The sequence below is a fragment of the Protopterus annectens genome, chromosome 1.part1, assembly GCF_019279795.1.
Source record: "Protopterus annectens isolate FY-2018-M chromosome 1.part1, PAN1.0, whole genome shotgun sequence".
In the NCBI taxonomy this organism is placed as follows: domain Eukaryota; kingdom Metazoa; phylum Chordata; order Ceratodontiformes; family Protopteridae; genus Protopterus; species Protopterus annectens.
In genome coordinates, this window is record NC_056726.1 from 1,837,799,700 (window position 1) to 1,837,812,023 (window position 12,324).

The following is a 12,324-nucleotide window of genomic DNA, read 5'->3' on the forward strand; positions in this document are numbered from 1 at the left end:
CTAAAGTGAGATCTGGTGAACAACTTAATGTGGCTAGTTGTGCGAAACTTGTTGCTTACGGAGGTGAAGAAATTCAAACCAAAGGCTGAGTACTGCGTTCGTGTTATTTGACTGGGAACAGTTACAAGTTGTTATTTTATGTAGTCTGAAGACCTGTGCAGTCATTATTATGTCCCAGAGACAGTTTGAGGATGAATTTGCTTTCCATTACCAAAGAAATTCATCATATAAGCACATGTCCCAGTTCCAACTTCACTGATGCTATTTTCTCAGAGTATGCTGATGTTTTCAATGACAAGCTAGGTAAGCTTCCAGTTGTGTATTGTATGAAGTCAGACCCAGAGGTCAGTCCAGTGGTCAGACCTGCAAGAAGAGTTCCAATAGTTATGCAGAGGAAAGTTAAAAGTTCAGTTGGATAAAATGGTGCAGCAACATGTAATTTGTCCAGTTACAGAGCCAGCTGAATGGGTGTCATCTATGGTAGCAGCTCACAAAAAAGGTTCAGATAAAATCAGAATATGTATAGACCCAAGAGATTTGAACAAAGCATTAAAGAGACCTCATCATCCTATGTGAACAGTCGAGGAAGACACAGCCCTAATATCGAGTGCCACTGCTTTTTCTGTCTTGGATGCAAAGAATTAATTTTGGCAAGTGATACTTGATCGCAAATTTTCATTACTGACTACATTCAGTATCCCCATCTGGAAGGTATAGATTCCTCAGGATGCCATTTAGAATAAATTCTGCAAGTGAAATCTTTCAGCGTGCATTGGAGCAATATTTTCAGGTTATCTTTGTGCCATAATAATAGATAATTTACTGGTTGAAGGTAATCGTGAAGCAGAGCATGACAGAAACCTCAGACAAGTCCTAGACAGAGCACATGAAGTGAAATTAAAGCTCAATCCTCTGAAGTGCAAATTCAGACTACCAGAAGTTACATATGTAGGTCATTTATTTACTAGCACTGGTTTACAGCCAGAACTATCCAAGCAAGCAGCCATTTTTGAGATGCCATCACTGGATAATGTTCAGTATCTACAACATTTTCTTAGTATGGTCAACTATTTGGACAAGTTCATACCAGATTTCAGTGAGTTGACAGTACCTTTAAGAGAGCTGATGCTCAAAGATGTTGCATGGTCTTGGCTAGAACAGCGCCAGAGAGCATTTAAAGTCCTTAAGCAGAAAATTGGCATTCCACCTACATTAAAATATTATGATGTCAATAAACCAGTCACTGTTTCCTGTGATGCTTCCAAATTTGGTCTTGGCACAGTTATTCTTCAAGAGAGCAGACCAGTAGCCCATGCATCTAGAACTCTTACCCAAACTGAGATGCAATATGTTCAAACCGAGAAAGAACTTTTGGCAATTGTGCTTGCATGTTCGACATTTCATGATTATATTTATGGTCAAGATATTCAGACTGAAAATGATCATCAACCTCAAGCCACTATTTTAAAGAAGCCTATGCATTTCACTCCAGCAAGACTGCAAATAATGATGCTCAAATTAAAAAAGTACAACTTCAGAATGGTCTGTACAAAAGATAAACTTCTTTATCTGGCTGATACCTTATCCAGATCACCCCAGAAATACAATGGAACAGCTTGGCACAAAGAATTTTGACTTTGATGTCATGGAAGTGTGTAATTTTTCTACCATGAGACTTGATGAGCTAAGAGATCATACAAAGACTGATCCTGTTTTGCAAAAGTTCAAACAGTACAGCCATGTAGGATGGCCATCAAAGCAATACAGTGTACCCCCTGAAGTGCAACCTTATTTTCCTTACAGAGATAAGATGTTGATGGAAGATGACATTATTTTCAAATGTCCTAAAATTGTTGTTCCTGCTTCCTTACAATGTGAATATATCCAGATTTTGCATCGTGGTCCCCCAGGTTCCAAATCTACCAAAAAAAGGATGAGAGGGCTAGTATTTTGGCCTTCTCTAGCAAAGGGTATTGAGAAAGTACTTTCTTCTGGTTCAGTAAGCAATAGTACTAAACTGCATCTGCAAAAAGAGCCACTTCAGCTAAGTCATGTTCCTGAACTACCTTGGTCAACAGTAGCCGGGTCTATATTACAATGTTGAAAGACAAGTTCGCCAAACATGTCTTAATCGACATGTAAATATTGACCTTTTCAAATGCTGAATGGCCGCTTCAGCAAATTTTTCCCAGGGGGAAAAAAATCACTCAGCCGTGCACAAACAAACCAAACATTCAAACCCTACATAGTGGGGGGCTTCTCCCCCACACCCCGATGTGAGAGGCTGTGTCCCCCACACCTATCCTACCTAAATATACCAACTCTGAGATCGTACTATGGTGGGGAAAAGGGCAAATCCCTGATGTGCTTGTTTGCATGAGTGTAGGTGTCAGAGTACATGTGCATGTGTATGTGTGTGAGCAAATGTGTGGAGGAATGCATGGTATTACAGTGAAACATGGATTATAGCTAGTCTGGCATACAGATGTGTGCGTGTGTGTGCATGTGTGTGTCTACAAGCATTCCTGTATGATGCCTGTGGTGTAAAGGAGTGTGGAGCACAGATGGACTGACATCTCCCTGCTGCCCTGCTTTGGAGAGAGCCATCTCAAGGGCAGTGGGCTGGATACAGTTATTGTGGGGGGGGGGGGTTATGAGTTGACATTTGAGTAGTTTAGTCAGCCCTGTGAAAGTATGATCTGTAAGGTGTAACTGAGAACAGTGGAGCAAAGCCAGATGGACAATGCCTTGCTGAACAGCTGTGAGGAATCCATCACTAGCATCTATCTCTCATATTGGTTGACCAAGGCCTTACAGCATTGTTTGTAAAGAGGTTGGTACAGCTGCTGGCTCTGTTGCAAGATATGAGTTTCATTAACTCTGTAACTGCCCGAATGAATTGAGAGTGGTGTAATGGGGGATAAGGGAGTAATGGTGTTTTGTGTCAAACCAGCATACCTCACAAGTGTACCTAATTTGGCCTTACACTTTTGCTCTGACATGGTGGAATCAAAATTGATACTTGAATAAGGTTTTGGATTATCTTGAACAAACAATGAACATTCTTGCAATGTAGTCGGACTAATTTTTCATCAAATGGATGCCAGCTCATGCACTCTGTGTGATCTGAACCAAAGTAGTAGTACTGCTACTTAGAAAAGCTTGAAAGAATACAACTAAAAAAGGCTGCATGAAGCTATTGTAACAAAAAGTAGTGGCTGATATAAGAGCCTAGGGAGACTACTGTTAAGATTTAAAAAAAAACTATTAAATTGTTAGGTAAAGTTTGCCACTATGGTTCATGTTATTCTATATAAAAGTAATTATGTAACAATAAGTATGTGGCCAGCCAGTAAGCACTACACACCAGGGGTGGTTCGTGCTATAGGACTGCAGGAGTGCAGCCCCCCCACCTTTAGAAGAAGGAAGAAAAGAAGATTTCAAAAAAAATTGCAAGTCCTGGAACTCCACGCATGCGTGCATGGAGTTCCTGGTACTCACAGAACTCCAGACTGCTGTGTTAGGCAGTCCGGATAGAGGAGAAAGGCATCTCTGCCCTGCAGCCCAGAAGTCTGTGTGGTGACGACCGCATAGAATGGAAGAACACCGGACTGCATCACCTGCAGGCTGGAACCTCCAGCCTACTCTCGCGGGTCAGGAGAATGGAAACCAGCCATTAGCTTGTGAATGGGCTAACGAGAACAGAAACCAGCCATTAGCTACTACCGAGGAGGATTCCAGGCTAAAGAGATTATTCAGGACTGCCACCGAGGAGGATTCAGATAGTGTGTGTGTGTGTGAGATAAAACAGTACTAGTGGTTTGGAGCATTCTAATACCAGGTTCCATTAGTAAAAACACAGCTCTTCCTGCTAAATATATTATCAGAAGAAAGTAGCATTCTAGCTATTGCTTCAGTTTTACATCTGTCACAAAAAAAGATTTTTAACACGTAGTTACAAAAGTAAATACAACTGTTGGTTTGAAGAGATTTGATGTGACTTTAGGGAAGAACCAGTAATACCCTAACCTTGTTAAGAAAACATGAAAGAATATAAAGGTTGCAGAAATTTGAAGGAGGGTGTATAGATTCCATTTCATAGATCCAGAGGCAAAAACTTGCAGAAAACAACCGGACTATGAGTCTGCTCTCAGTGACAGGGAAATACAAGTAGTCAATTCTATAAAAAAAATTCTTTAGCATTATGAGACCACTGGGGGGGGGGACCCAGTTTGTGATGAATTCAGAAAGGGACAGACATGTCAATCAAATTTAAAGGAATCTTTTTAATGGATGATCACAGCAACAGAAAAGAAAGAGGCAATTAAGCATTTGTTTAATTTTAGCCAAGCTTCAGAAACATTGTCCTTCTGGACAGTAGATACATTAAACATTGCCTTGATATCAAAGATAGAGAAGACTTTTGTTTGGTCCAGGATTGTATCTAGTCTTCAGTAATACTGTTATAAGTAATATCATAATGAGCCTGAAAGAAAAAGGGTTTTCTCTGCTGGTGACAGTTATATAAGATGTTGTGTCTTTTGGCTTTTCCCAGTTAGGGGTCACCACAGCGGAACTCCGGTCCGCTCATGATTGGTAGTTGATTTTTACGTGTCAGGTTACCAGCCCTGATGCACAACCTTCAATGTAGGTACGCCCATTCATGCATGTCTCCACACAGAAGACGCTCTAGCTGAGAATCGAACCAGACAGCGTCTTATTGTGAGGTGACATTACCGCAACACCACCACCACGGGTTTATGACAGTTATATAAAGCAAAATTCACCCATCTGGATTGTACGCAACAAAATAATAAGGGAATGAACAAGGGAGGCAGAATGTTTAGATATGCAGCACCATAACATTAGTGCAAAATAGTGGAAAGTAATTTACGTGGAAAGCAAAAACCCTGGAGAATAATGTTCCCCTAGATGAAAAATTGTAGTAGCAATAATAATTATAATAATTATAATGATAATAATAATAATAATAACAATAACAATAAGGAGTTTGGGTGAACATATCAAATGCCTGAAAATACGCCAATAATCTAAGAAAGCAGTAAGTAGGGCAACATAATGCCAGGAGGTAAAGGAACAGCTAACACCAGAAAAGAAGCAAAAGCAACACCAGTGATTCCACTGTTCGGGGAGCTGACGATACCCTTGTCAAACTGATATATATAGGTAGCACTGGAGGTCTGTCTTCAGGAAAGTTAGGATGGAGACTGAATGGTGAACAGCAGTCAAAGCAGAGTGTGGTCTATGATGTGTGCATTCATGAGGTAAGTATGAAAATGTGATATAAAGTTCTGTGTGCATCAATAGGTTAAGGGAGTCTAATAGAATAACGTTTTCATAAAAGCAGGAAGTGGACCAAGTTAAGGGTGGACTATTTTCTCGAATATAACATATGCATGTAACAGCTTTCTTTAAAAAGGCATGTGCCAAAAAATTAGGAAGAAAATTAAATATTTGGAAGATACAACACAATTTCAGATATGTGGTAGATAAGAATAAAACAGGTTAGATGGTTAAGGCATTTGTTGTTTTATGCCAGTTCTACCAGGGTAATTCAGAAAGAGTGTTACACTAAAATGCAGTGCTCTAATCCATAGAAAGCTGCTGTGATAGTAAAAATGCAGCATTTCAGAAACACTAAATAGATATGCTGCCTGACTGTTCAAGCTATTTCTGAACCCTGCGGTGGTGCACTGCACCACCTGAGACACCGTAGATGTTATTCAGTAAAGTAGCATTCAAAGTAACATAACAGGGCATTCAGGTAGGGCCCATGTAGCATAAAATGTGGCTTTGTCCACATGTTTTTTGCTAAGAGGTTGAGAGCTATGGTGAGAACTGAATTCACTAAATATGTTTGGGGGCTGTATTCCCCCCATTATTGGCTTTGTTCAGGTGTTTTGTGCTATGAGATTGACAGCTATGGTGAGAAATGTATTCACTAAATGATAGCCATTTAAGTTTGAGTCCCTCTCTTTCACAAAGCAGCTAATCTGGCATAGTGGTATGTTGCTCTGACTGCTTTGCACAGGTTCCCTGGGTTCAAGACTTGGCAGTGAAATGTATGGTGATAACACAGCATTTTATTCTAGCAACTTTCCAACATTATACAAGCAATGTTTAAAATGTGTCCCTGGTTTTTGGGCTTTTGTCCCCCCCCCCCAATAAATTTTGTTTTTTTTTCCAGATTTCTTGTGCTGCAAAGTTCAGATATATAGCTGAGTGTTGAGTAGATTTTACAAGGAGCTGAGAGCTGCAGGGGAACAAAAGTTTAGTGCTGCTTATGCTGAGGTAGCTTGCATTGTTAACAGCACAACAGGTAGTGTACTTGCTTTTGATGCAGAAGGCTGTGGGTTCTACTCCCACAGTAGGCAGATGCATTACTGATACTGTACTCTGTTGTAAAGGGGATGGATGCTACAGTCCTCTTTGGTGAAGATCCCTAGTAACTATGAACTTGTTATCAGTTTGCCATCCATTCCCTATTGCGATAGTACTAGCTTATCATTTTTTAATGCAACATAGGCAATTTATTCTTCAAGGGCAATAGGCACCTTAGTTGGAGATGAAACAATGACATATAAAGTTGTTTGCTAGCAGTAACCTCTTCATTAGTTACAGATTTCTTTAATATGGAATTATTTAGATGACTTTTACTTCTTCAGAGATTGTGCATATTTACTGATTCTGGTGGACTGTAGAAGTTTGAGTAGACATTTATGATGGAAAAGTTCTGAATTGGGCAGTTTTGTCATTATTGGTGCATGCATTTTGTTTCATTGTTTACTGGAAAAATGTTCAAAACAATAAATTTAAAATGCCCTCTAACAACTGTACTGTATTGTACAAGGAATATAATTTAATACAATCAGGAAGGTGTATCAAAGAGTATGTGTATGTTTCGTGTTCAAGGGGCCTATGATTTGAAAACAGCCAAAAGTTAATCTTTATCTGCCACTGGCAAAATGTATTTTCTTTGAATGTGGGTTTCAATGCTATTTCAATGAATGTGAGTTTCAAGGGCAGAGAAGTTTTAATGCTAAGTCTATTTTCATTGTGAGACTGCATTGCTTTGTTTAACAGATATCTGTTAGGGTTTTATCTGTAAAATGAAAATAAAGCTCAAATGAAATCCAAATCATTACAGAAGTAAAGCAGTATGCACATTACAATGTTTATGGTAAATGGGGTGAAATAACCAAGGAATGGGACATTGGAATGGCTGCAGGGGGGACGCTCCATTCAACCATGATTTTTTTAGGGGGAAGGACAGCAAACTCAGACAGCCCCGGCTGAACTATACCGCTCAACTGTCCAGATTTTTGCAGAACAAATAGATTTTTGCTTCTTATTTTTGGTTTGTTCCTCATAAAATTTGTGTTTTTCTGGCAAATCATTTAGGAATTAAGTCACTAAATAATGACAGACATTGAGTTTCAGACGTCATAACCTTCAGAAAAATGTATGCTAAAGCAAGACCTGTTATTCTATCAACTATCTTAAGTTTATACAACAACAATTTCTAGTACTGTTTGTATGTTCCCCCAATATATTTGGCCTTGTCCAGATTTTCTGCATTAAGAGGTTGAAAGGTACGTGCAAATAAATTGCTTTATAGAATTAAGAATATCCAAACCTCTCAACTGTCCCCAATTTTGGCTCAAAATGTTGCTCTTCCCCTAATAATCCCTCTGCAAAATGGCAATTTTGGAAGACAACGTTGAGGGTTTACAATTATAAATAACTGTAATGATCAGAGTTATAGATTACTTTTATTTCAGAAATGCATGTAGATGCTCTTATTTTGTCAGCTGCTCAAGTTAACAGTACTAAAAAAGGTGTCCCTTCTTTCACAGGTTCCCAGCTGTATTGTGTGGCAATTTTATATTTTTGCATCACATTTTTGGTCCGTTTTTCATAAAATTGTGGTTTTCTGGCAAATTAGCAGCAAATCATTAAAGATTGAAGTTAGAAGATAATGGCAGACATTTGAGTTTCTGATTTCATACCAATTCATACTAATGCGAGACCTACTACTATTCTATTATCTTTCTAAGTTTATAAGAGCAATATTTAAAAATTGTCTTTATTTTTGGGCCTGTGTCCCACTTTTATGCATGGCTTTTTCCAGATTTCTTGCTCTGAGGTTGAGAGGTATGAGTGTCAGAGCCATCACCATCAGCCAGAGACATTTCAAATTGTGACATACTTGTTGCACCCCACCATTGTAGTGGCTCTGGATGTGTCCAAGCAAGGCAAGGAGCAGTTATGCAGTGTAAGTGTGCAGAGTATTCCCCCATCCAAGGTAGATCACAAGTACAACCATGGCTTTTCATCTGTCCTTGATTTTGCAGAATGTTCTGGTTTTCTGTCATATCATATACTGTTGATATATGCTTCTTATTATTCAGAAAATGCATGCTGTCGCAGTGCCCTGTTGCTCTGTGTTAAAGTAGCAATGCTTTAATGACCATCAAGTAAGCTTGTTGAAGATGGTAAGATGCAAGTAAGCTTTAATAAGCATACTGTTAAATAATTACAAACATTGAAAGCCTTTTCGTTGTTGCCATGCAGAGAATATTTACATAACTAGATAACATATAAGCCTTAGGTATTGAAATGCATATGACAGTATTTGTAATAAAGGACAGGATTACAGTATTTTCAGAAACTCATTACATTTGTTGGAGACTTGCAGTCATCTTTGCAGGCTTTACCCGTAAACTAAACAGAATGCCAATCTATCATGTGTGGTCCATAACTTGTGCAGTAATCCTTTAAGCAATTTATTTTGAGCTTGTTTCTTGTTCGCTGTTCATTTTTTACTTTGATCATGTGTTCCCCATGAAACAAGTAGATAGTTGTCAGGCAGCAGGTCTTTTTTGGATAAGAAACATTTTTACAAGTGGGGGTATTACAGAGATTGCTACTTTCAGCACGTTACTTGATAATTTTATAAAGCTGAATATAAATTATAATTAGAACTGCAGTGCAAGGAGAAGTGGTTTGAGTTGAGTGCTGCTTGGTTTTTTTTATACTTGATTTTGACTGGCATTCCAATAATGTATTTATAAAGTAATTTATTTTTTCATGCCTCACAACTTTTGTGTTTCCATCTAGATATTAAATAAGTTGTCATGTAGCCAATGCATTGAAATATTTTTTTTCTTCTACGCTTCATTTTGTCTTGATTGGACTCTCGTAATGACGGTTTGGCACCCAGGGCAGCAAATTTGATTAAAGTTCCAGTTGTTGTGGTTTTGAGCATAGCTCCACCCTTTCTGGTTGGTCACACCCCTTCCCATTGGTCCCACCCATTTGGCTGTCTCCTGCGGCCCCCCTTTAATTTGAAGTCACCAGCCACCACTACTACACACTCCAAAGTAGATATTTTACTGTGTCTGAGAAAATTAATATGTTGGAGAAAAAAGTAGAATTCGGATTAGTTTTTTTTTTCCTGCCAGTTTGCCTGGATTAGTGTAAGTCAACAGTAAGGAGGAAAGAGTCATTAGGGAACAGTTTTAGTTGCACACCAGGCTGACATTTGTTTGATGTCTATTGTCATGCAGGGTTGCTAATTAACTGAACCTAGCCTAGCTAGAAATGTGAGACTCTGGCTCATAGACGGAGGGAAGATGGGAGGAGTAACTTGGTCAGGAAATGACAGTAAGAAAACTGCTCTTTGTAAAAAGTATTTTTTATCTTGGTAATGTGTTAATAATACCTTTGCAAGCTTCTTTCAGAAAATGTGTAGTACATTAGTGGGAACAACATTTGTAAAACTCAGTGCAGAACAGTCAATGACACTTGGTCTACTGACTGTTAAACTTGGCAATATTTTTCAGGTTTTCCATTCTAAGTGAATGGAAGCCTTATCTGATAAAAGGTAAGGCTAAGTGTTCTCACACTCAGGGCTGTCAGACTGCATTTTGGGACAGATTTAGCCTATCAAGGGAAAATATTCTCATCAGGATGTCTACCCCCATGAGGGCAGACAGGAGAAAATAAATAAATAAATTTAAAATGAATACTTTTTGGATTAAAGCAGCTTTGGGAGGTGCAGAAAATCATGACTAGATAAAAAAAATATATGTTTTTTCAGCATTTACCCATAGCGGTCCTTTAAAGGAGACCATTTTGTGGTCTGACCTTACCTTACCTGACAAGACATTACACTATAGGGGGTGCAGCACTCTCCCATATTAGTGAGGATCAGATCCAGTATGGTTGCACCCCTTGTTGGTGTATTGGCAATCTGGTCCAGGGAGTTTATGTTTACAAAATCCAGGAATCTTTGTTCCTATACATTTGCCATTGTATATGATTCACAGTTAATAGTGGGGTAATTAAAGTCACCCATGAATACTGTATTGGGTTGAATGCTGATTGATTTCAATAAGTTTAAATACATGGTATGTGCTTCATGGGTCATAGAGGGGGACCTATAGCTTGCAAAGAAGTGGTATTGGATTTCACCTATGGTAATATGAATGTGTTAAACTTAAGTGTATTGTCCTGTTTGACCAGCCTTGAGGTATATTTATTTTTGATGTAAATCAAGACACCTCCACCTTTAGTTGTGCAGTAGCTGGTCTAAATGTGTGGAAGGCATTATAACTTTGTACTGGAGGTATGCTCTCCATGGCTTTAAACCATAGTAATTATTATTTTTAACTACACTGAGATGTTTGAGGTGTACACAGTCAGCAAAGTGGCTATAACTGTTGGGTATGGAGGCTGTTGATGAAACCAACTTATTATGTGTTGTTTAAATTAAACAGACATTAATCTGGCCTTGCAGGAGTGTTTGTGAGATGCAAGCTGGAATTATTTTGCTGTGTCATAGGTTTAAAGGTTCATAGGTAAGTACTAGGCTATCAGCCCTAGGGCCCATACAAGCCTAGCCAAAAAGGTACCCTGGCTTTCGCCACCCAAGAAAATTATTTTCCTGTGCCCCTGTCGAGCAGAGCCACAGAGGTGATCTCTAGGGTGATTTTTTTCTATTTCCCATTTAATTACTACCAGGCATCTGAGATGCGTTTACACAGTCAATAAAATGGCTGTAATTGATGGGCACAGAGTTTGTCCACGCATAAATGTAGCTTAACCCTATTATTTTGCCACAGTTATATGGTCACTGGAAATGCTGGATCTGGGGGGTAATCCAGGAGTCTAGTAGTCTATTTCAGTATAACATGTTTTATGGCAAAATGTAAACTATTACATCAATATGTTATTTTGTTTTAATACACCATAATAGCATATATTTCTGATATCTAATCTGAAATATTTCTAACTTCAGTAGGCCAGCAGTTGTGGGGAGTTGGGGTAATATGTGTACATAGGTTCATAGGTTCATAAGTGTGTACTAGGCCAACGGCCCTGGAGCCTTTACAAGCCTAGTCCATAGAAGTGCCCTGGCATCATGTTGCCATTAGTCCCCAGTGCCTCTATCAGGTACAGTCACTGGAGTGATCTTAGGGGTAAACTTTCTATTTCCCATCCACTCATCAAGATTTCTCTTGAAAAGGGCCAGTAAGGTGCTCTGGTTGAAATGTATGGGAAGTCTATTCCAGAGCATGGGCAGTCTCTGGGTTATAAACCTGTCCCTCTAGCATGCTCTGTTGATTGTGGTAATGAGGTTGAGGTCTCTGGAGCATGTGGTGCAGAGGGATTGGGATTTCTTTAGGTGTAACATTTCTAACAGGGATGGGTCAGACATGGCTTTGTAAGTCAAGCAGAGAATGCCTCTTAGATGATATGAGACAGAGAAAAACTGGAGTTTTTTGAGTCTGTCCATGTAGAGCATGCATTTAAGGCCTAGGATCCTCTTTGTGAGGTACTTTTGGGGCCTTTCCAGCTGTTGCAGGTGTATAGTGAGGTACATGCCAAATGGGGCATTATACTCAATGATTGGTCTAATGAGGGAAGAGTAGAAAGAGATGATGACCTCTTTCTTCCTGGATGCAAAACCCTTGGTAATGAGATGTGCCACATAGAATGACTTTCTGACCATAGTGGCAATGTGGTGGTCGAAGGAGAGGTTGCTGTAAACCTGTGTCCCCAGATCTCTTATGACACCTTCAGTGTTGAATGGGCTACTATCAATGTGGTAATTAGTGGGAACTGAGGTTTTCCCAAAGGGAATGACGATGCATTTTTTGCATTAAGCTTAAGGCCATGGTTTTGACACCAGTTATTGGTCTCAATGAGGCCTTACTGTAGGATGTCTACATCACTTGGGAAGTTAATAATGGCTCCCAGCTTGGAATCATTGGCGAACTTGGTCAGCCGGAGTCCCTC